General features: G+C 32.8%; 1 long non-coding RNA gene across 1 annotated transcript; it reads left to right on the top strand.

Moving 5' to 3' along the window:
- Nucleotides 1-11,705: 11,705 nt before the first annotated feature.
- Nucleotides 11,706-12,215, top strand: LOC112419528 (uncharacterized). The gene is made up of 2 exons (XR_003009652.2): nucleotides 11,706-11,845; nucleotides 11,946-12,215. It is a non-coding gene; the product is annotated as an uncharacterized lncRNA (long non-coding RNA).
- Nucleotides 12,216-21,951: the final 9,736 nt, after the last annotated feature.

Below are 21,951 nucleotides of genomic sequence, written 5' to 3'. Positions count from 1 at the left end.
CTAAACTAACAAACTCATCAAAGTGCAATAACAACATATGTGCATCAAATAAGTCACCAAGGTAATAAGTAAATAAAATCTACCTGTAGCAATGATGTCCACAGGGACAAATGTGTCAGATTTGTAATTTTGCAGTTTGTTATTGTTGTTACCATTAAAGATTAAATATTAATTGGTGTTATCCAAATTAAAACACCGAAAGGGAATGTATAATAACAAACAAGTGAAAGTATAATTGAAACACTGAAAATCTATAAACTATTAAAGAGGATACCTTAGAAAAATAGTTATGACATCTAATCTCATCAAAACTTTTTAATGAATTAATTTTCAACTTATTTACCGGACAAAACAAACCATTTCAAACCCTAGGTTAGATTATAAAAATAGATGAACGGCTCGATTATCATCATGTCTATGTGGATACGATTGATGACACTCTATCATATGATGTTATTTCAGTCATTTTGAAGCCTTTTAGTAGAGTTTTAAGTATTTTTAGGTTGTTTTGATGCTAGAAAGGACAAGAAATTCAAGGATCAAGGAGTAAGAAATCGTGTCATGAAATGAAGAAATTGTGCCACGATTTTGAGGCAAAATTACACATTTCAGTTTGCATTATTTCGTGGCAAGAAACGAAGAAATCGTGACACGAATCAGAGGAGCGTCAAAACCAAAATTTGAATTTCAAAAAAATCGTGTCACGATCTAGAAGCACTATGGTGCGATTTCACATTAAAGACGATAGACATGTCAGATTAATGGCAAATCGTGAAACGATTTATGCAAATCATGACATGATTTCACATGTCCAATTTTTTTTCTTCTATAAAAGCTAGTTTGCAATTGTTAGTATGGGTTCAATTTTTGAAGATTTTTAAGACACTTTTGCAACTTAGGAGCAAGTATTTCTTGGTGGCTTGCCATTTAACTCATAGTCGGTCCTTATTTCAGGTAATGTTTTCAATTAATTTAGTTTTTTTATGCTTTAGTTATGTGTAGCTAAATTATCCTGGATTTGGTCTTAGAGATGAATCTATTTTCAGTTGTTTGAAAAATGTAATTGTGACTATTCACTGCAATTACAATACTAGTATTATTTAGTATATTTGTGTTTAATGATTTTTATATCTTGATCACATATGAATTGATCCATATTATCAATTGACTACTTGTCCTATCTGTTGGTTTAGATCTAGTATATTGTCCAGCCTAACAAATCACTTTAGAGATATTAGATTGTTAGGTTGTGATTAAGAACTTAATGTTTTGTAAAACCTTCAACTATTACAAACTCGCCTAAGTGATTAAGGGGTTATAATATGAGAAGAGCGTGCTGAGTCAAGAGATTGATCAAAACTATTTTGTTAATTTATCGTCAGATTAAGAGAATAATTGTAGAGAGTAAATGCAATTTACCGAACAATGAGAAATAGATGATTCAATAGACCTGATCATTTTTCTTCTAAAACTTTTTGTGTTATTATTCGGATTTTGTATTGTGCAGTACTACTAAGGTGTTTTGTGATTGGTTATGCAAGGTAGAATTCCACGTGAAGAATTACTCCACGATCCCGAGGTCGAAAAAACATAAAGAGCTGATAGGAAACCATTCTGATCAGCACAGTTAGTAGAAGAGGTACTAAGAGCAGCACAATCTCAAGTTTTTCCTAAACCTATTGAAACATCAGTAACTAAAATAGGTGATCAAGCTCCTCCACCACCTCCACCGAGGCGTACTTTAGGAGATTATGGGTTGAGAACCAACCGCGGGAAGATGGCTCTTGTTTTCCAACCTGCAAATCCTATGGCATTTGTTATCAAAAAATCGGTTATCCAGGGCCTTCTTGAAAACCAGTACCAGGGAAAGGATACTCAATACCCGCATGAGCATCTCCACAAATTCTATGGAACGTTCCAATATTGTGTTCTGTATAATGCCATTGAGGATGAAAAGAAGCTTAGACTTTTCACTTTTACTCCCACCTGGTGAGATAAAGATTGGTTGTTAGCATAGCCTAGTAAAACAATTCAGACATAGGATGAATTAGAAGTAAAATTTATGGAAAGGTTTTTGCCTTTGTCCATTTTTTGGAAGAAAAAAAATACCAAATTACGAATTTTTGTCAAAGTGAAACTGAATCTCACTATGATGCATAGGAGAGGTTTTAGATGATGATGAAGAGGTGCATAAAAGATGTCAACTCAATCAAACAGAGGGGAAATTCAAGAAGTTTATGGAGATGTTAACTCAATTGCAAGTTAATACTATGGTTAGTCAAGGCTTGCTCTGGTTCATTAGAGGCTAAAAGTCTCACTGGATGTTCAATGCTAATTGGAAATTCAACATTGAAAGTGGAGCATTTGGATTGAAGATGTGAGTTACATCTTCAACGGAAGATGAACTGCTAGCATCTGAATGTTCATCATCAGGGTCAAATAAGGCAGAGGATAAAGATAAGAGAATTTCATCTATAGAGCAGTTTTTATAGGCTAGTCTAGGTGGAGAATTTCAAGTATTATCTAATAAAAATTTATTTCTTTTGCATTACATTTACAACCTTTCTTTTTATGCTTCAATTTATTTTAGTCTTAGGTATTCATTCAAAGCATTTAAGGCAGAGGCTAGTTTATCCATATGCTCAAGAGCACAATTTTCTTTTTCCGTCAAAAGAGGTAAATTTCTAGGGCTTGCTAGTGAAGGTACTTATAGAATCACCTACTCTTTTCCAAATAGCATAACCGGTGAGATTCAGAGCCAAATTTTTTCATATCCATTCTAGGTTGTTAGATACTTAAATATTTCTAAATCATATTATGAGTGTTCCATATGAATGTTATTTTTGCTTGAATTTTCGGCCGTTCTTTACTGACGATCGGTTAAGTTATATTACACACGAGGCAATTTTTCTTTGGTACCTAGAGCCTTTCAAGCCACCCTATTATATTCTATTTATCCTTTGTGAAACTACTTTGAGCCTCTAGACGAAATTTTATTTTCTATATTAGTGACGAATCATGTCACAGTCCTGCACTTACATGAACCATGTTTAATTTCACTTGGAGTTAGATAGGTAAATATTTTTTATGACTACACATGCCTTGAAACTAAATTTGGGGTTACTCTTTGGAATTAGCAACATCTTAAGTTTGGGGTGGGATAACAGTAGAACACATTTGTCAAAAAAATAAAAAAATGAAAAAAAATGTAGATGACCATGGATCTTACACAAAAATAAATATTGAAAAAAGAAAAAAAAATCAAGAGCCAAAAATGGTCTCTTAAAAAAAGATTATATTTCTGTCAAAAAGACAAATAGTTATACTGTTTTACCCATCTTGTTTGATTCAAGGAAGGAAGGATGGCAGTGCATTAATGTTTTATTAGGAATCCCTAGGTTAGTAAACTATCTCCAAGTTCTTATATTAGCCTACTTTCCCAAAATATATCCACATTTAACCTAAGCCAAGTTATAACCATCAAAGTCATCCAAGTGCGTGAATAACTTTAACTTGACTGTCTGTTTAGAATTGTTTCAAATTTATAGCAAGGTACATTCATGTGACGACTGGAGTGGGTAAATTCCGTGACAACCCAATTGTCTTTAGGAGAGACATACGTGTATCATAGAAAAGAGTATGATTGATAATATAAGTTACTTTCACCAAGTCATACCCGCTTGAATGTATAATGGTAAGTTTAGTTGTTGCTCTGCTATAAATGTGATGAATGATTCTTAAGCACAACTCCCAAAAAGGTATATTTTTCCTAAAAAAATGCAAAGAATAAATTATATTTTTCTTTCGTTACATGAGGACAAGCAACAGTCTAAGTTTGGGGTTGTGATGACAGGTTATCTTACGTTATTTTTAGCATGTTTTTCAATTTATTTTAGTAAGAAAATAGCAATAAAATGGAGGATTACTAGAACGATTGCTTATGATTTCGGGACTTTTATAATGTTTTCTATATTTGAGTCTGTAATTATAGTTTACCAGAAACATAGCAATTTGAGGGGGTTTTGAAGTAATTCACGAAGAAATCATGCAAATCGGCAAATCAAGAACATCCGAAGAATTGTGAAGATTCAAGAAGCAAAGAATGAAGATTCAATAGGCCTCAGAAGACTTACAAATGAGAGGAATTTTGTTCCAAAGTCCTGAGGCAAGTTATTTGAAGACGAAGACTTAAAACGACAAAAAATCGGAGAATTTGGGCCCAGGAAAGAGGTTCCATGCGCCTAGCACATTTGCAATGTTCCTAGAACATGAACCATGTGCTAACGCTTAGCACATGGAGTTGGCATCCATGCACCTAGGGCACTGTCCATGCGCCTAGGGCATGGCTTTTTCCATACTCTCATGCGCTAGGCACACTAACAATGTGCCTCGAGCGCCTGAAAACTCGGAGCACATTTATCTTTTCTTGTTATTATTTTAGGTAAAGCCCGCACTTTTAGCCCAAACCTAGCTAGAAACTGTCACTATAAATACTAGCCTTCCTAATTTAGAATTTCTCGTTCAGAACTGGATCAGTTCAAGAGGAAGGCAACTTTGGAGGTTAAGGAGAATTACTATCTTCTCCTTGATTTTCTAGGGTATGTTTTTATCTTTAGTAATTTGTTTTTAGTTACCATGTGTTACTAAATCTTTTTAGGATAGTGTTCTAAGATGAACCTCTGTATATTTTTGTTGAATATTTATTAGTTTTTAGTCCTATAAATATTCACAGTTTTGTTTTTAGTCCCAACAAAATAAAATCACACTTTTTAGTCCCTATAAAATTTTCCGTCAGCATTTTTAGGCCCTATAAAATTTTCCATCAACACTTTTAGTCCTTGTCAAAAATTTCCATCAACAGTTTTGGTCCCTAAAATGCTTAAGGAAAATATTACAGGGACTAAAAAGTGTGATTTTATTTTGTAGGGTAAAAACAAAACTGTGAATATTTATAGGGACTAAAAAGTTAATTAACCCTTTAATTTAATTTGTCGTTTATTTATTTTATTTATGCTTTTGTCCACTGTAGAGTTTTATTAGATTATAGTCTTTATTAGATTAGGTACTTAGGTTGTGACATGACCAAATATTGTTTTCACTAACTGGATGCTTATATCTTGATATTTATATCATTTTACCGTTAACTATCTGTTTAGAAAGTAAGTAATTATTAATTAGCCAAAGATACCATAGGATTTGTTGACCCTAGATGTAGGTACCCAATGGCTAGAACCCATTGGGTCGTGTGGTGAATTACCGAAGCTAGGAATTACCTGGTTAGTAATTAGGGAACAAGCACCTAACAGTCCGACTTAAAACTATAACCTAGTAAGACCATTCTCTTGAAACCCTTAGTAAGGTAGACGTAGATTAGGGCTGCTCGTTTGTAGAACTACTAAGTAAGCTTAGAGAGAGTGTGCTATGAGTGTTCTAAAATTCATAGATGGGAAGACCTAGGGGTGGCAAAAAAATTCGTGCCCGCGGGTATCCGCGGATAAAATCTGTCATGGGCACAGAGCAGGTAGCTAAATGGGTACCCACGGGTATTTAACTACCCGTTATTTTGATGATACCCGTGCCCGCGGGTATTCGTACCCGTTAATAAATTAAGTAAATTACTAAAATATCCATGTGTATATATATAAGAGTTTGGTGTCTCTAAAGAAACCTAGTTTGGTGTCTCAAATTCTATTATTAAAAATTGGAATGCATATGAAATTTTGGATGTTTATTTGGATTTTAGTCCCTTTCTAGATTTTATTTGGAGGTTTTTATGGTTTTTGGATGTTTTTTTTGGATTTTGGATGTTTTTATCCTTTTATTTTACTTCAAGAATTTGTATGGATTATGTAAGAATCATATGCATTATGGTATGATGAATTTGGTTGGGATTATGATAAGAATCATGATTTTTGTTGGATTATGGTATGGAATATGAAATTTGAATGGAATATGTTATGTATGGATATTTAAAATTTGAAGTTAGTAGGTAATTAAAATTTACAGTCACCAAGAGATAAATTAACGCGACATTTAGATTACATATTATCCAACAATAAATATACAAAGGGGATTCAAAGAATCATAATCACTGCTCACTTTTCTGCAACCAAAAACAGGTAAAATCGCTCTGTTGCAAACAGATAAAAATTGCAACTAACTTTTATAATGTCAACTTACAAAAATAAGTAACGAGAATTGTTCGGACGAAAGGACAATCCATGTGGATACGATACTCTACTTACTAACTTGCCATTTCGTAACTACGCTAATCGAATTAAACACGAAAGTGTGCATCAAGTAGTAATTGCAGGTTCTCTATTCTTCAGACTTTCATCTAGAAGCTGAGATGCTTCATGCAAAAGTACAATATCAACTCTCTCAGACTCTGGTGGTATTTCTTCTTCTGCAGTAACTTCTTTTTCACCTACAGAGTCTATTGCTTCAGGTTCTGTTGGAGCTTGTTCAGTAGTCTGAAAGATCCTTTGTCTTCTTCTACGAGGCATTTCTTCCTCTTCGTCTTCTTCTTCTTCAACAATAATGGGTATGGTTTGAGTCTGAACCTTTTTACCCTTTATTCTCTTGGATTTCTCAGGTGTAGTAGCTTTGGGCGGAGTCGTTACTTTAGCCTTCTTACTATTTGTTTGAGGTGATTCAATAGGTACTTAATCCAAAATTTCATCTACTTCTTCTTCAAGAGATTTGTCTATCTTCTTTGAAGTTTTGACCGGAGATCTTCTGATAGGATGTTGAGTCACTTCTTCTGGAGTATTCCTTCTTATGGGTTCTCTGTAGACATCAGCTGGAGTATTCGGAATTTGATCTCTGATTGAAGTTTCCTTCCGCCTTTTCACTTAGAATGTACTCCGTGATGACTTCCTTATTGTCATGATTGGAGATGATAGGAAATCCTTCAATGAAGATAGGATGTGTTCTTCTGATACAAAATGGAATGTTGGAGGCTTACGCTGTCTTTATGAGTTTCATTTGTACCAAAGTCTGGGCATCAAAAGTTTTCCCAAAAATGATTTCAGGATCTTCAATAGCTTGAAGGTTTTCTAACAGTTCAATGATCTTGCTTTGATAGAAAATGTATGACAGAAGTCTTCCTTACGAAATAAATGTCTTTTGTTCCTTGATGTTGTCACATAAGTAGTTGAAAATGTACTTGGGCAAATTTACTATATCTCTGTTCAAAATCGTAGTTGCAAGAATTTTGTCATCCTAACTTACAGTGTTGCTTCCTCCTTCTTCTCTAGGTTGTATGCATCCGTGTGTGTTTGTGTGTCTATATATATATATATATATATATATATATATATATATATATATATATATATATATATATATATATATATATATATATATATATAGACACACACACACACATATCTGATCACTACCTTAGCCAACGAATTCATGAATATGGCATACCCAATCCTTTTAGACCTGTCTCTAATCACTTCTTATGACTCATAGAGTTCTCTTTATAACGTTCAGATGAATTGTTTGTTGGATATGCTAATATTTGTTCAAGTGTGTAAGACCATAGACTAAAATTTATAAGTCTTAAAACAAGGTATTGGTTCTAGAAGAACAAATGAGAGCAATGGAATTTACAAAGGAAGCTTATGTTGCAAGCCAAAGCCTAATGAAGTCAGAGTCTGAAGAACATCAGAAGTTGACTGCCAAAGTCTGAAAATACCCAGAGTCTGAAGATTGTCGGAGTCTGAAGTCAAGAACCTGCAGTTAGTTATATTTATTGAAGACACAAGTTTGCAGAAGGAATAGAAGTCTGGAGCAATGTCTACATCAGAGGAATTAGAAGGCATTGGATGCTTATCCACTAAAGAGCGCAGTAGAAGGACAATAGTACAATTGTACAACCACTACTCCACTCTCTTGTCTACACATTGTACTGCTAGAGCTATGTCTATGCTAGTTAATTCTACAAACAAGAAATGGATTTCAAATTATTCCCTCCTAGGACATTAACCAAATCAAGCAACATATCATTGGTGATGATTAAGCTTCAACTACGACTCTTTTGATGTGCTGGCATAACGTATGTTTCATACCTCTATATAAATTAATGAAGACTTGAAGATTTGCACATCAGTTCACTTAGAATTTCTTAACAACTTTCATATTTAGAAATTCTAGAGTCTTAAGAGTGTGTATTTGATTTTTATTGTGAACACCACTGATTGTATATCAAGTGTTCAAACCAAACATCCTTCTATGTAATTTTGTTTATTTAGAAGTCTCTTGCTTTTGTGCTTGAGCATAGTAGATCTCTTGCTTGTGTGCTTGAGCATTTGTAATTAGATTCTGATTTTAGTGAACTCTCCTTGGAAGTGTAAGGGAGGCAGGACTACTTCCAGATTGTGGAAAGAACTTGTATAATTGCTTGTCTCTCTCTCTCTCTCTCTCTCTCTCTCTCTCTCTCTATATATATATATATATATATATATATATATATATATATATATATATATACATCTTTAGTTTATCTGCTACATTAGACTCTGAACATTGCTTCAGGATCTGAACTTTATCAGACTTTGAACTCTAGACTTAGTTTAAAAAGAAGAAAAAGCTAACACAATTCAAACCCCCCTTCTTGTGTTTTTCTTTTAGTCCTTGAGCTCCGAACCTTTTGAACCACTTATTCTACTTGAGAGCTTCTTTTCTTTGGTTAGGTACAGAATTTTTTTGTCAAATATGCCATATTTTCTACGTATGAATCAATGTCAAAATCTCCTTATGATAATTCTCTTATTGACTCAGTAGTCTGAAGAGCTTCAACAAATTTGTCCTCGGCTATCAGGGCTAGATATCTGAATTTCTTCGTTGGTTTATCTCCAAAAGCTCAATCTCATGACTTTTGAGAGAACATATGAGGTTCTCCAGACTTAGTGTATCCAAGTCCTTTGCCTCCTGAATGGTTGTTACCTTTGGAATGAATCTGGCAGGATGACTCCTAAAAATATTCTTGACATGATCATATATATTATAGCTCTTGCAATGGGATGTTACTCTTCCACGAGGAAAATTGGGCAGCATCCCATTGAAGACTGGAGGTTTCATTGAGTAATTGTTCTTCTCAACTTTGGGAGTGTTGTAATCATAGTAGACGGCTGCATGGTGGTTTCTTCCTGAAGTGCTAGGTTCATTGTCATAAGACATGTTTTCCTCACTAGATCTTTGACTGTAACACTATTAAGTGGCTGAGCACAAAAGGTACTTTGATACCAACTGAAGGTGAGAAAAATACAAGAAGGGAGGGGGGATTGAATTGCGTTGGCTTTCACTAGTTTCATTTTTTGAGTGTTTAATAATTGTCAGATTCTTAGAGGTTCAGGTTCTAACACAGATTATGAGTGCAGAAAAATAATAGAACAAAAAGCTAAAAGATAGATAGAGAGAGAAAGAGCAGACACAAGAAATTTATACTGGTTCCATTTGTAGTCAAGAAACTTCTGGTGCTCAAGATTTGTAGTCAAGAGACTTCCATTTGTTTACAACAAATATAAAAAAAATTTGTTCTTACATCGGATAAAAATTTGTTGGTGTAAACTAAACCATGTTGAACATACTCTTATGACTTTAAGGATTTCTAACATACGAAAGTTGAAACAAAAGTCCTAAGTGTTTTGTGCTATTTGATTTGGCAGAGTAATGACACGGTAAAAACAGCAGAGTCATGTTCATCTTCTTGATGTCTTTAGCTCGTTATATAGGCAGGGATTTGAGAGATGTTTGAGAAGAGTGCCAGCAGATAAGAGTCGTTGAGAAGCTTCAAATCAAGGACGTTGAGCCATTGCCTGATATGGATAATTCTGTTGGATAGTCATTCGAAAATCATTTGCTGAAACTAGAAGTATATGTTCATTCTTATTGCCCTTGAAGTTCTTTTCTTGTTTCTACACGTGGTCAGAAGAAGACAAAACTGTGCTCAGATCCTTTGTTGTGGACAGCTACAGAAGACGACAAATCTCATGTGGAGTCTGGGTCCTTCAAGTGCTTATGAAGTATGAAGGTCTTCCAAGTCAGATGGGGTCTCCTGTGTCTGGTTAGGTCTTCTGAGTCTAATGATATCCACAGAGTTTGATGATCTCTTCAGCTTCTGAGAGGTGTCCTTTTCTTCTAATCCAATGAGTTGACTTCTGGTTGACCTTTCATTAGATCTTCTACCATAGTCTTTTGAGTTTCCCTTGTGTTTTTTATGCTTTAATACATGTTCAATAATTTGATAGATATATTCGTTGATCATGCACACTTAAACAAATATTAGTATATCCAATTGTTCTTCAATACTTTGTTATGATCAAAACTTTAGAGGAATTATACAAGACATTTCTTGTTCCAACAACACTCACAATCGTGTTAACTTGATCTCACAAATTATTTACATCTACACTTTTTCAACCATGACTTAAAAAGAAAAGCCAACAACTTTTTTTATGGCGGAAAAAAAGATGTAGAAACTTAGAAGCACGTAAAAGACTTTATATATCATTATTTTATGGCCATGTTTTTTCATCCGTTGGCAATGCTTGCATGGCCTAGTATAAAAAATCTTTATAATGAAAAAATCCCCTTTATTTCCTTGTGTGAGAAAGAACATTTTATTCGACTCATGTAGTTTTCATATTTGTAATGCTTAATTAATATTTTTTTTTATAAGGCAAGAGTGAGAAAAACATCAAGGAGAACTTAGACATTCCGACTAGGTCGACACCCCCAAGAACTTACATCCTCTGCCAGTCACTCACAATATGTATATAGAAAGAAATATATACAAGAGGGGGGACCAAACCATAACCCTCGAAAATGCAAAACAAAAGAGACAACAGAAAAGAAAGATAAACTAAGAATATATGTTTACACTTCATACGATTGATTTTGTCATCATTTAACATTATAACGTCTCTATTGGACATTACCCATGTCATCATGAAAGGATAAAATAGACACAAAAACAACAATAACAAAAATAATAAATTAATAATAATAATAATAATAATAATAATCTATACTATATATAAAGAAAATAACCTCTTTTAGCTCTTTTGGTTTGGTTTTTTCTCTTCCCAAAATCACCCTCAACTTTCGAAACAAATAACACATATAATAAATAGATAAGAATAAATTCAAATATTAAAATAAAAGTGTAACAAACACGATATGAGTATATATGTGTGTGTGTGTGTGTGTGTGTGTTCAGTTTTTTTTTCATTTATCCTTTAAAAAGTGTAACAAACTAGATGAGTATATTTATACTTACTTTTTCATTATCACAATTATACCCTTAAGAATTTAGATTATATTTTTTTGTTATATTATTGGTGCCATTGAAATAGATAATCATGGTTAGTTTGATTTTTTATAATTTGAAAACAAAAAACATTTATATTTTTACTTTTGATCAAAATCAAAATTTCATAAAAAACACCGTTTATAATTTTCAAACGTTAGCGCAATAATAAGAGCAGAAAGACAAGCACGTGAGTGCCCGTCTTTTCGCTAGTAATTATAATTATAATAATGATGATGATGATGATGATGAAATATTGGTAAAAAAAATCACATCTAATGACAATCAAGAGACATTTAAGGTCAAATGACCGATTCGATGAGCTATAAATACAAAAATAACACATAGATACACTTAAGAGACATTTAACAATAATTTTAATTTGAAACATCAAGGTTTTCACACTATAAATTTATAATACTATTGTATATTTCTACTTGCAAGCGATGAATAATATGGTTGAAACTTGCAAGTATTTTTATGTAGTGATACTTTTTCTTTTCATTTTTATCATGGCAACCGATGGTAAGTCCAATATATACTATATTTTTCGAAATTATTTTGTCGTATACGTAATATTTCATTCCTTATTATTAACATTACTTTTTAATAATTGTTGTCACAGGAGTTTATTTATGTGAGGATGACGAAGATTGTCATATAATGCCGTGTATGGTTCCTGAATATGCAAAGTGCATAAGGATGATTTGCCAATGTTGTTAGTAGAAATTAAGTTGAAAAATAATTACATGGTAATTCTAAAAGTATAATTTCATTTAAAATACTAATTTTGGTATTTTTGTGAGTTTTGTAACATTTAAGTCTTTGTTTGTCGAACATTCAAAGTTATTTGATATTCTCAAAACCACATTATTGTATTATGCAAGTTTTGTTACATTTGTTTGCTGTTAGAAGTTATTGAGAATAATTTGGTCCAAAAAAAAAAAGTTACCGATAATAATGTTATACACATCGATCTAACAACTGAATAACAGAAAGCTAATCCAACGGTTTCCATATTGCAACAATGAGAGTAGCAGACATATACGTAGCTAACAATCCAAATCTGAAACACCATATAAAATCTATTTATCAAGCACTTATAAGGTTCCCTAAAGATAATTATGTTCACTTATTACAAACCACATAAAATCCATATTCATTCACTTATTACAAAAATTGTTTTTACAAAAAATCTCAAAAATCTAAAGTACACCCAAATTAATAATTCCGTTTGACCTCACAACTACATAGAACCATATAGGTATAAATTAGAATTTTAATCTGATTAGAATCCTTACAACTCAACCACTAACATCAGGTTGGGGATCAAATCTTCTAATCTATATGTGTAATCTTAAAACTCCCTCAAACCACTGAAAATGTTTCTAAATTCAATGTTTTCATGATTAAAACCATGTACTCCAATAACATTTTGAATTGAATTATCTTAAAAAATTATAATCCAGCTTACTTATAATACTAAACTGCAACACCACATACCCCCATCCACCCAAACCAATGTATTACATAAATAATTGTTTCACCCATTGTATTTTTACTGCACCTAACTTCGTCTAAAGTACCATCATAACTTTAAAGAACTATTACTTGAAGGTTGAAAGCAAATATTTCTTGTTGCACATATCTCTTTAAGGTTTAATTCCATAATTTACATGCTAAAAGTTTTTCTTGCATCTCATAGACTTTACATGCTATTTTGTTAGATATATAAGTTACTTGTCAAAAGGCACCACTCTATTATTCAATAAATCCTAGTTGATTAAAAACCAATAGCCTGAATAACAGTCATCTTAAGATTATTAATTAAATTATAATTAATCCCTTTAAAGCATCCAAAATATTCACTATAGCACCCCATATTTTCATTTGTAAATAGTTTTTATTGGAATTTCAAGCCATACAAAATATTCACTATAGCGTCTAAAAGTGGACTTGGACTTAGTCAAAGAATATCATACACACAACAACTCACCCATACCAACACACATATATCCAACCATCTTAATGCTCACTCACTCCCTTTAACACAACACACGTCATAGAAAAAGAGAAGGTGGGAAAGACACTTTTAAAGATCAGAACTTGTGAGAAGAAAAGTGAAACAAGAGAGAAGGAAAAATTCAAAAGGGTGAAAAAGAAAAGGAAAATTGTATTAGTAGAGAAGATAAAGAGATAAGGGAAAGAAAATGAGATTGGAATTGTAGAAAGAAAAAATAAGCACAAAATTACGAGGGAAAAGATAAAAGAGGACAATAATTTGAAGAATATGTCATTATTTCGAGGTTGGTTTCCATTCCCTTCCTCTACATGTATGTGAGGAATGAGTGAAGGTTTAGGATATAAGAGTTTAATTGGGATAAATCGAGAATATGAAACTACGTGAATTTGAAGAGAGATCATGTTCAATTTGTAGATTGATGCATGCATGTGTGAAATTGTTTGTGCATTAGTTGATTGGTGGTACTTTTGAATTTTACATATTTTGTTTTATAGATTGAAAATCCATGGTAACAATTGTTTATCATTTGTGTGAATTTGGTTATGTTTTCTTGTTCAAGTACTTATGAATTACTCTATCTATAAGATATTGATTCGAATGTTATGAGGTAGAGTAGGTTTACAGAAACATGGTTTTAAACAATGTTTTTACAAAATTTCTAATGTAATTCAAACAGACATCAAAGTACATTTATTGTGATTTAAATAACTCATGCTAACATGCATTAGGAATAGAAAATCGCAACATGATTTGAAACATCGATAGTGTTTATTCAAATCACATTATGTATAAATTGATAAAATCTTGTTATAGGTTGCATAATCTGAATCACCTTCAAGGTTGATTCCAATCATGTCGCACTGAAAATATATTACTCCTATTGTGACTCATTTTAGATATCATATACCTCTTGTAACCTTGCATTTCCCCTATTAGCCTTCAATATATAAATTTTATTTTCTTGTCCTAATGTTAAATGATTGAAATGATGGATGAGTAAGAAAAGTTACATAATACAATTGATATTACACTTGAATATTATATTAGAAATAATTGAAGGATATTAATGTTAACTTGAATGTATAATGAACAACTTTGGAGTTTTATGCTATATTATGTATTTGAGGTTAATTAACGCAAAGATATAGCAGGCCGGTATTCTGAGGAATAATCTAAAATTTTGGGTTGAGAAGTATCTTAGGGTTCATTCATATGAAAGATCAAAATCCTTACGAAGAAGTTAAGAATGTAGTTTGGATATCAAACAGTTGTATGTTTTCATTCAAAAGTTATCTTGTTGATGTAATCTAGAAACTCGATATGGGTTACGTGTTATCGACTTCACACGAGAGATTAAGTATAATTTTTTTACGGATAAGAATAGAATGAACGGAAGCGAGACTCAAACTGTTATACCCTGTTTTTGGACCTAAAAAATACTGGACCCAATTTCATTTCAAAACTTTGTCAATTGTCAAATTTCAACTGCACAGTTCAAATTGTCTCTGCCTCGCAGTATTTTCAATCGCAATTTTACCTATGTTTTTTCTTGCATAAAACTTTCAAAATGTCTTTACTTGTCTTGTAAGTCATTCAAAAGTGTCTCTGAATCATTACATTGCTTTTTCTACAGTTTATTTCAAAATTTGCAAAAAGTCATACAGAAGGGTATTTTGGTCATTTCCTGCAGTGGGACCCATTTTCATCCTTGTGACTGTCTCTGAGTCTTTTCAAATTCATTTTTAACATTTCATCAGTAAACCCTGTTTAAATTCATTTCAAACTTGCATCTGAGTCAGTGTCAGAGTCAATTTGAGTTGGTTTAGGTCATTTTTAGCCCCAGGGGCATTTTGGTCATTTCACACGAAATTTTGGCATAGAGAGGTTACTTTGAAGTACCTCATTTAGGCCATTGGCTCGTTTTAGTCCGTTTTATTTCGCTTTACGCTTAGTCAAATTACATATTTTTAATTCATTTTTTATTTTTACTTTGCATTTTAATCCTTCAACTTTTTAAAGATTGCATTTAAGTCCAAATTGTCCAATTCTCTTTTATTTTTGAGTCTGTTTTACAATTGCAGTCCAGTCCTTGTCATTTCACAATTTGCAGATTGGTCCTTAAATGAAAATAGCAAGCAGCGCCCAAGTGAGCAAGCCAGGACGCGTGTCAGTTCTTTATTGGGCCAAATACACATCTGTCAGCTTATAAATACAGTGCACAGTGCCACACAGACCCATAATCACACACCAACTCACAAACAAAAATCCAACTTTCTCTTTCTCAGCAATTGAATCAAAACAGAAAAATTTCTCAGAGTTTCTCAAGAACACCAAGAACAAAAACCCTAACCGTTTTTCCAGAAACCCTAATTTTCATCAGAATCAACATTTTTTAGATCAATTCTCAGAGATTCTGTGGAATCTTCATCACAGAATTGACCGTTTCTCTGCAATTCCAAACGCGAGCTCGCATTGAAGCAAACTCAAGCGTTGATCGCAGAGGAAGAAGAAGAAGGAAAGAAGCAAGGTTTACACCGAAGAAGATGAAGATTCAAGGCTAACAAGAACCACACTGATTTATTTTCAGTTTCCAGAAACGAAATCAGATCAAAACGGAAGCAAGATTTGAAGATTTTCCGAAGAAATCAACAATCTCCATACAAACTCAGGTAAACACGTGAATCTTCATCATTCTCATCATCAAAGCCAATAACAAACTCAGAGAAGATGTAGATCTGTGAAGTTGAAAACATTTAAGCCAAAAATCTAAAAAAATTCAAAGAAAAACCGTAACACCAAAAGCACAGATCTACATCATCCAGGCCGTTAATCTCTTCATCTTTTCGTAAAAAAGGATCATCAGTACGTGAATCAACAGAATCTTAAAAAGATTCAAAGAATTTTATCAAAAAAAAGCAAACTCTAATTTTACGAAAAACGTAAGTGAGAAGACCAGATTCACGTTGATTCACGTAGTGTTTGTAAAAGCCAAGGCCAGAATCGTAATCGCAGTGAAAAGACGAAGAGAATGATATGATTTTCATCAAATTCTGGGTTGAAAGCTCGCCGGAACCCTGGGGAGCTCACCGGAGAAGATGAAGGTTCCGGCGAGCCTACGGTGGCTCCAGCCAGGCCTTCATCTCTCACGGTGGCTCAACCCAAAATCTGGTGAGCTCATGCTAGAGAGAAGACAGAGCAATTGTGGTATAGAGAGAGAAAGACAAGGGGAAAGTGAAACCCTAGGTCTGTCTCACCTCTTTTATAGAGGTTTTATCCTCTAAGCCCAATGGGCTTACGCTGTTGGGCCTAGGGTATCAGCTTTCCCTTGGCTTCTCTTGCTATGCGCGCCCCCCCTTTGCTTCCTGCACCCCTGCTTGCTCCAAATTTTACCATGAAATCCGAGGAAATTACCACGTAATTTTTACTACTTTCTTGATAATTTTTAGTGGTATTTTGCTTGGAAAAGACTGGTAAAAACATATGTGTTGTTTTGTTAGCGTATTTTACTATTTTAGTTGTTTTCTTCTCGTATTTTCTCCGTCATTTCATGTGCATAATGTTCGTGTTCGTCATGTTTGATTTGCATGCTATTCCATGTGAATTTTGCTACTGTTTGCTATGCATATGTCACTGTTTTGATGTGTTGAGTTTTATTCTTGCATCATGCGCATTATTCATCACATGTTTCTGGCTTATTTTCATCGTCACTTTACCGTCTTATGCCATACTTTCTTCCATCGCTTTATGCCATATTCCTTTTTTTACCATTTTCTACTAACATTTCCTTTCATGTTGATCACTTCATAGCACTTCATTATCTTCACTATTGTCTCCGTTAGTTTAGTTTTCTTTTTTTACAAATTGTAATTCATTCGGTGATGTAATATTTTACCATTGGTTTGTAGCTTGGCAAAGAGGCCATAGAATGTATTTAGGCAATGTTGTAATATGGACTATGGACACTATGACGCACCGGCACGCACACACTCACCTTAGATGTATGCATAGGATTGTATGGTTAGATAAGCGTTTAGGTTTAAATACTTAGTAAAAAATCAACTTTTTCCAAGACATGCAAATAACCTCACTTGAAAACCTTTTTTTGAAAATGAAAAGGAGTCAAAACTCCTTATTTCCCCTTTTATTTTCTTAAGTAAAACTTTTAATGAATCTTAATCCTCCTTGGACTTTATTTTTGCAAAATGACTAATTCCACCTCACACTTTCCAAATCTTATGCCCTTGAGGCCTCTCATCTCTATTCTTCAAAATCTCTTTTCAAACTTAAAATCAACCAACAAAAACAAAAAACCATTTTTGAGAATGAACTACGAACGGTTTTGATCCCTTAAAAGGGTACGTAGGCAATGAGTCAAAACTCATCCAAGCCGAAATAAAAATCAAATTCTACTTCTTCTCACCCCCATTCTTAACTAATCACACCTTCTTTTTTTTACAAATAAGCAATAAAACTAAAGCGTAGAAATCAACTTAGGAAAGCGGTTCTTATGGAATACCATAATCGCTCCGGGTGCCTAACACCTTCCCTTAGCGAAAACGACCTCCGAATCTAGAACTTTTTAAGGGTTTTTCTCCTTTTACCCTTCCCAAGAAAAAAGAGAGATATCAACGGTCGAAAGGTTCAAGTCCAATTAATGGCTTGGCACCCAAAAACCATGATAACACAAACCATCTGTGAGTTTTAGTATATAATGATGTGAATGGGGAAGGTATTCAAGAAATCGCTTTGTGAGAACTAATATGTAGTATATGTCTAAAGGAAGAGCATTATTTGGAAACGGATCGTCAGTGATATAAGTTGAGTTTGGATAACCTCCCTATTATTAAAGTTCAATTCATAAAGACTGAATTCTTGTAAAACCTTAAGAAAAGGGAATTTGGATAAGCGGTAGTAATAAGATTAAGAATAACTAGCAGGCCATAAAGTGGTTTTCGTCCTCATGACTGTGAAGTCGTAACGAAGTTAAGTTGATTGTGAAATCTTTTATTTATGTGTTATATATTTTGCTGCACTCAAACTCTGTATCAGAATCTGTACTCGTCAGAGTTTATAGGGCTTTATATATATATCTAAAATATGGGGCTTTACAACTTCTACAATCAGAGTTCATCAAGTAAAAAGATTGTGTTTACACTTGATATAGAATAAGAGGTGTAAGTAACTTAATGTGTAAGTGACTTCCAAACACTTAAGAAATTCTAAGATTAAAAGTTTTTAAGAATTTTTGTAAGTGTTTATGCGCTAGAGAATTTGGTAGAGTATTGACACTAGTAAATGATAGAATTCTTGTTATGTTTCTTCAACGATTGAAGTCCAAATAAAGGTGAGAGTAAAGGATGAAGCCTCTAGCCAGTTAGTTATTTTGATGTCAACCAAATAAAGGTGAGAGTAAAGGATGAAGCCTCTAGCCAGTTAGTTATTTTGATGATGTTGATTTTTGTACTTTAATTTAATGTTATTAGTCTAGCATGTTGATTGTTTAATGGTTGTGTCTTAGAATTTTTTAAAGCACCCTAGATTGCGTGTGTTTCAAGAAAACTGCATTCCATTACATATCATCTCTCTAAATATGTGTTTCCTCTGCATGAATCGATTCACATATGTCTGAATCGTATCACATTTTGTCTCTGACTTTGTGTAAATTGTTTCACATAATTCTGAATCGATTCAGTGTTGAATCATATCATAAATGCCTGAATCGTATCATCAAACCTTCTGACTTAGTCTCAATCGATTCATATTAAATTGAATCGTATCAATCTTCATCTCAGGCATTTTGAATCATTTCAAATCTTGATTGATACACATCATTCTTCATAACTTTCTTCCCTTCTCCAGTTTTGTCTTGTATGGTCTGAATCGATTCCCTCATTTAATGAATTGATTCACATAGTTGATTTTGGACGAAAAATTACACTTGCACTCATTTTTTATATATACTCACTCTCTCATAATTCCCAAAATACTGAATCATTTGCATATATTCTCTCTAGGTCTTAAAAACTTATTGTTTATAAATTCTTCAAGATTAAACACTTTTTCTTAGAATCACTTTGTACATTAAGTCACATTGATTTGCTAGGGTGCTTATAGGGAATGTAAGTTGGTTCTCTCGAGGAAATTGATTGGGCTTAATCAAGGTTCAAAAGTGAAGTGAATAATCTCATTCCACCTCCAAAGGTCTTGGGGGTCTTTCTAACCGTTCTTGCAATTGAAAGGGGTTTGTTTACCGGACGTAGCATCGAAGACTTGAGTAAAGAGTTAGAACGGGTGCGCGAATAATCAAGGATTCAAATATTTAAGGAGCACCAAATTCAAAGGTTATTTGAAGTTTGGGGGAATGTTCACATAGGGGTTGAAGAATTAGTTTAATTTCAACGAACTCTTGTAAACACATTTGTATTCAACATTGTTACTATTAGTGGATGACCTTGGTGGATGTGTACTTCATCAAGAAGAGTAGACGTAGCTCTAGCGAGGACGTAAAGAGCGAACTACTATAAAAATATCGGTGTTATCTCTCTTCCTTATCCTCTTTACTTTCGATTATTGCATATGTTAATTGAATAATTGTTCGGATAGAAACTTGTATTGATCTAAGTTGTTTTCGTTAAAAATTAACCTAATTCATTGAATTAGGTTTTAGTACTTAGTTTAGATCAATTGGATTCAAGTTCTATTCAATTCTTCAATTCCATATGCATTGTGTTTTTTGATTGATAGCTTGGTATATTTTCATATAGGTTTGGTTTTGAAATTGGCTAAGTTTTGGAAATTGTTCAAAACACATTAAGTTTTGATTGTAATAAGATTTGTATTGTGAATCTCTCAATTCTATATTGAATCTTATTAGCTCATAGTTTTATCGTTTTGCTTATTGTTGTGATTGTTCACGCAATAGTCAATTTAATTCAATTCACTCTTTATTAAAACTCTGAAAAACTTTTTTAAAGCGCTATTCACCCCCCACCCCTCTAGGTTATAAACTTATTGGCCATATAAACCAACAAAGGAGTCGTTGTTGAAGATTTGTCAACTCATCAAATTCGTCTTTGAGAAGCTTGATCAGAGTCGTTGTCAAGTTGCCTCAAATGGATAATGTCGCTGAATAGTCATTTGAAAATTCTTTGCTTTTAATATAATGATCTATTACTTCCTCATTGTTCTTGAGTTTTTTTTGTTTGTTTCTGCACGTGGTCAGAAGAAGAAAAATTGTATTATTCAAATTTAGATAGCTACATTTCTTCAAAAGACAACAAATCAAATCAGAGTGTTCAAGTTGATGACATCATCTTCATATGTTATATCCTTTAGAGTCTGATTCCATAAGAAGCTTCCAAGCAAAATGCTTCTTCTGATCAGAGCTTTGACATTGACATTGACGTTGACATTTCTTCAAATCTTGTCTGAAGTTAAACCAACTTCTCTTTTGTATCAAATGTTTTCCTTTGTGTTTTCAGAACCAAAACTAGACTATAAGAGTTAGAATTTAATTATATGGTCTTGCATATCTGAACACACATTAACATTTTCAATTGTTCTTTCTTACGTTATTATCATCAAAACTTCATAAACACGTTCTTTTATATATTGTTATCTTCAAAACTTCATAGACATTGTTCAAAATTCATTTTGGTTCAACACAACATAATATATTATCATAATTTAGACACATCTCAATCATAAAATGATCATAATCATAAGCATGAATATTGTTAAAAAAAATCATAAGCATGAATATAAACTTACCATCAAATAAAAAATGAAGAAAAAAACTTCGGAAGAATTCAAATATTTTGTTTTTATTTTTATGGATTAAAATCATCTTTTTTATAATTTTAGGGAAAAAAAAATCTTATTTTAATCAATTTATTCGTAAATACCAAACCCCTACCTGCGGCTGCTATGAGAGGGAGTAACATGGATGGTGGTCACGCGCCAAACATAATTCTTTTGAGGAATAATTTTGTCCATTCTATCTGCTACTAAATCTACTAATGCAATCTAATCTAGCATGAGTATCTACCATAAAAATAGGGTTTCACGTGTGTTTGTCAACCTTGTTAAGCTTTGTCGGTCAAAGACCCATTTCCGTTCCACAATTTGTTTTGGGAGTAAATCTTATCCTCCTTTTTACAATAGTTGCACTTTTTCCTAAAGTTTTTTCTCTTAAATTATTTGTCTATTTTATGCTAATTTTTCTTTTTAAGACACATGTTAAACATTCCATCAGTGATAATAATTTATTGAAAAAAAATTAATATTAAATATTTTAACCAACAATTAACATAATTTTCAAGACATAATTTCTATCAGTGAAATTCTTAACATGTGACCTAAGAGTACAAATTAACATTTCCCTTAGTAAAATAATTAAGTTGAATGAAATTCAATAAATTAGGGTATAATAGTGGAAAAATAATAATAAATGATGCATTAATATTTTAAAGTGACAATTATTTTGATTCCGAGGGAGTACAATTTTATACGAGGCATGTCGAACACTAAATATGAGTATCACTTCCAATCAAAGTTCAAACATTGATTTGTTAGGCTGTAAAATTCTAGCTCATTCCGTTAGACTCAA

This window comes from Medicago truncatula, chromosome 2 (assembly GCF_003473485.1).
Source record: "Medicago truncatula cultivar Jemalong A17 chromosome 2, MtrunA17r5.0-ANR, whole genome shotgun sequence".
In the NCBI taxonomy this organism is placed as follows: domain Eukaryota; kingdom Viridiplantae; phylum Streptophyta; class Magnoliopsida; order Fabales; family Fabaceae; genus Medicago; species Medicago truncatula.
Note: the sequence above shows the minus strand (reverse complement) of the source record. Positions and strands in the feature narration are given on the sequence as shown.